Below are 4,618 nucleotides of genomic sequence, written 5' to 3'. Positions count from 1 at the left end.
ATATTTGAGTGTTGTGAGATGAGTGCGCGCTTTCGGATGATGCACATACAGATCAGCGCACGCGTTCTCATTCGCGTCTTCTCTACACACGGGTGATGACGGTGAAAATGACTGGTCATATTCGAACATACGGCAGCACTCGCATGCATTAAACAAATTTTACACAGATAGACCGTTTTGCCCACGTTTGTCTTTTATTAGCGCTGTTGTAATGTATCACTGAGGAGCCAGCACGTGCATCCATCGACAGAAACATACATAACGCATTATTGTACAGTTACAACCCATATTATTGATGAATATCAAGAATATCCAGAATATGTCCGAGTCCTGATCGGTAGGTAACATCCGATTCCGATCGAGTCTGAAATCACGTGATCGGGCCCGATTTCCGATCACATGATCGGATTGGGACATCACACATCATGTGTTTGTTTGATAAATATGTTTTGAGACTGAGCCCCGTCAGAGAATTATTCTGTCCGCTTTCAAAACAATCCCTTCCTCACGTGAACTGACGGGAGCAGAAGCTCATTAAATATGCAAATCTTCTCTAATCCTAGCTGTGGGCGTTTACTTCAAAGTCTCCAGTGCAGCATGCCCATCAAAACTCAGTGTTCAGGTGAGAAAATTGCCTATTACTTATTAGTTATGATGTTTTTGAATGTAAAAATCATGTGACCTTAAGTTGGCCTCACACAACAGTATAAAAAAACATTACAAAAAACACAGTTCATGACACCTTTAAATAACCTAAACCAGTGTCAACAGCCTATACAGCACACAGAGTAATCGCTGGAACGATTCATCATAGTACCACAGCTTGTTTTAAGTTAGGAGCAATACATATTGTGTGAGATTTAAATTAAAACACACACAGCTCTGAAAGCAGGAGCCCTGCACATCGCACACACACAACAGGTAAAGCTATTTGTTGTGCTTAGCTTTGAGAACATTTTAATGGTGTATTTCAAGTGTATATATAGGGCAGAGGGCATTTTCCCCTGCTGTTTTTCCCAAAATAACCACAAAATAAAATCAAGATAAGTTTTTTTGTTGTTGGTATAGACTACTTTAAACCCTGATAGAAAACAGATTTCACGTTAAGTTATATCCTTTTTAAATGTAAGGAAAGCTTAGTTTCATGTGATATGAAAAGATCAAGGCCTGCAGTTAGTGAGTATTTGTTTTTTAGGAAAACATAATTATATTTTCAGGATGACAACTGTTTTTCTGAGTCTGTGGGTTAAAACCATCCCAGGGAGCATCTTTTCCCACTATCATAATTACTGTAGTTAGCATGTTCTGAACATCACATTCTTTGTTTTTCCATTAAATGTAATCTTACTAGGTGGTTGAATAAAATGTGTTGGACTGTATTTTTAAAGGGGGGGTGAAACACTCAGTTTCAGTCAATCTTATGTCAATCTTGAGTACCTATAGAGTAGTATTGCATCCTTCATATCTCCGAAAAGTCTTTAGTTTTATTATATTTATAAAAGAAATATGGGCTGTACCGAGTCTTTCCGGAAAAAACGAGCGCCTGGAGGCGTATCGAGTGGGCGGAGCTAAAGAATGACGAGTGCGAACAAAGCGGTGACGTCCTCAAGCGTGGAGAAACTCATGGCTATCGAGCACAGCTAATATACATATGATCCAGAATCATTCGGAGGCTGAAATAAAGTGAACAGGAGAAACAGCAACAGCAGGACGTCCGTCTCTGTGGTATGGACTGTATTTAGTGGCCTGTCAACATTTGTGTGTCTTTACTCGCTGTTTATGAGGACATGATTCGGTTTATGGACTATTGTATGCGACTAAACCTTAGCAGTAGCAAGCAAAACGGTTTTGCACATCAGACTAGTGTAACGTTATACAGAGAACAGCAATGGAGTAACGTTAGCGCATCTGAATGACGAAGCACGCGATCGTGTCGTTTACTGATGTTTACTCACGCGACGATAGCCGACAGCACAGACATTTGAAGCAGTTTTACTCACCGGCTGCTTCCAAAGCAGGACCGAACCTTTATCGCTGGGACCGCTCTGTCAAAAACACACTTCTTTGGTATGATTTGCTGAAGTCCTCTGACAGCAGTGACCATGGAAATCCACTTTGCGACGCGACTGAAGCGATGTTGTGAAGCTTCCCGTCATTTCTGCGTTCAAATCGGTTCAAATGCAGCGCTGCCTTCCCAGAATGCTGTGCTGAAGCGTTGAAGTCGCTCGAAGTCACTCATAGGAATAAAGTGGAGCATGGCGCGGAGTCTTTATGGGCGTGCCTTTCCTCTCTCGCTCTAGTCACGCGTGCGCACACCCTACCGGGAGAAGAGCCCGTACGGCCCATACAAGGACCTTCCGCTCTATTAACGTCAAGCCGACCCATACTCGAAAAAAACTCTCCGAAACTTATGAGAAACCGGAAGGAGTATTTTTGACACAGAAATACTCCATCAAACGTCCAACATTAGTTTTTGAAACTTTGTCTATGTTTAGGATGGGAATCCAAGTCTTTAACAGTGTAAAAAGCTCAGTATGCATGAAACAGCATTTCACCCTCCCTTTAAACATTTTCCCACATTAGCATTGGCTAGCTAGTTAGCCAGCCAGTTGGCATCAGCTAACAATATTTTTCAAAAAGGTTGATTTTCAAAATGGTTCATTAATAAATGTTCATATTTATCTACTGTTATTTTGGCTTGTCTTTTTAATGTTAAGCCAAAACATGCTTGGAACAAATGCATAGAGTTCTGTGTCCATATTAAAATCAAAATATTAATGATTTATCTCTCATCCACCTGCAGTTTTTGGAATGTTACTTTTTATTACTTTACCTACCTGACCCGCCGATATAACCACAATATACGAGTCCTTACAAAAAAAAAAATGTCTTTCTGCAAGATGACCATTTGTAGTTAAATTGAGCTCTGAGGCAAATGATTTTGCCGCGATGATTGCTTTAAAGTGTAATGCAAAGCGTCAGATCCAGTGGTGTAAAGCACGCCACCACTGGACTCTAGAGCTGTTATGGTACAGAACTGAGTAGACAAAGGTGTTATATGAAATGGTTTATTGAGCGAACCAGTAGAGTGAGCAGAGTGGAGAGTAGTGCAGAGTGAGGTCTTGGGGTGATGACAGCCAGGTGAGAGATGCGTAGAGACTCTGTACGAGGACGAGGAACACTTAGCCACAGGACAAATGGAGATCGATGGACGAGGAGACACAAGACGATGGAGACAAAGGAGGCACAGGGTAGTCGCTGGAGACTTGGTCAGAGTAGCGAGGTGAGTCCGTTGTTTGTAGCTTAGTTGAGTACCTTGCATAAACGAGACCGGATAATGAGTGACTGAGACTGTGGTGCTTAAGTGCTAGTGCTGATGAGGTGCAGGTGGAGGTGGTCAAAACTCAGGAGAGGGTGTGCATTGGGATACCGTGACCTTTCTGTGACGAGCAGCGGAGATGTGTTCTCTGGCCAATCACGCGACCAATGACCAATCATGCCTCTCTGTCCACCAATCTGATGGACGAGTCTGAGTTTGGCGGTTGCCAGGAGAACGGGACTTTCCTGACTGCAATGTGCTACGTGTAAAGTTTGGTGGAGGGAGGATTATGGTGTGGGGTTGATTTTTCAGGGTTGAGCTTGGTCTCTAAGTTCCTGTGAAAGGAACTCTTAATGCTTCAGCATACCAAGACGTTTTGGACAATTTCATGCTCCCAACTTTTTGGGAACAGGTTGGGGGATGTTCCTGTTCCAACATGACTGCGGATTAAGAATAGGATATCATTAAGGTTCATGTGCATGTAAAGGCAGGTGTTCCTAAAACTTTTTGCAATATTGCGTTCTAATGCATAGTATGTTTGATAAATTTCACTAATATAGATACCACTAGATTCTAGAAACAATATTTTTTACGTGCTAATTTGGGGGTAATGTTGTGTTTGCTTGATGAGAAGCGTTAGTGAAGTCCAAGAGGGTTGTAAATAGAAACTCACTGAGTGCACCTTTAATTGAAGAGGTTTGTTTTTCAAACGAGTCTTGTGCTTTAGCCACTTTAAGACGGCACAGTGAGGTTAAATGGACAGCATTGCAAATTTCAAAAGTATTTTCAGATCCTCAGAAGATTGTGCACCTGGAAAGGAACAAGTCAAAAGAAGACCTGACAAAATATCAGACTATTGTGTCTGGTGGGATTTGCAGTCTTTTGAGTTTTTCCACTTAGATGAATGAAACATCAAAGGCAGCCATTCACAGCTGCCTTTTGCTCAGAGTGGACCCATTTCAGCCAGGATCAAACACACATTCTGTGACTGCTCGTCTTGTGTGTGTGTGTGTGTTCAAACAAGAACAAGTTAGAGAAGCAGTGTGAAGATAGAATGAAAGACCAAGGATTTCTTTAACAAGTCTCATCAATCCAGCAGAAGACCAGAAATTTCAGATCACGATAGCTGGAGCTTCCAGAACGTTTGGTGGTCAGATGCCGTTCGTAACTGCGTGTGGTAATTAACAAGCTGATGTAAGTCATTAAGACTTATTTACTATGGCCATTTAGGACCGGATGGTAAAGAACATGTACTCTAAAAAAAATGCTGGGTTGTTTTAGCCAAAATTTGGGTCAATT

Source organism: Pseudorasbora parva, chromosome 4 (genome assembly GCF_024679245.1).
Source record: "Pseudorasbora parva isolate DD20220531a chromosome 4, ASM2467924v1, whole genome shotgun sequence".
Taxonomy (NCBI): domain Eukaryota; kingdom Metazoa; phylum Chordata; class Actinopteri; order Cypriniformes; family Gobionidae; genus Pseudorasbora; species Pseudorasbora parva.
Note: the sequence above shows the minus strand (reverse complement) of the source record.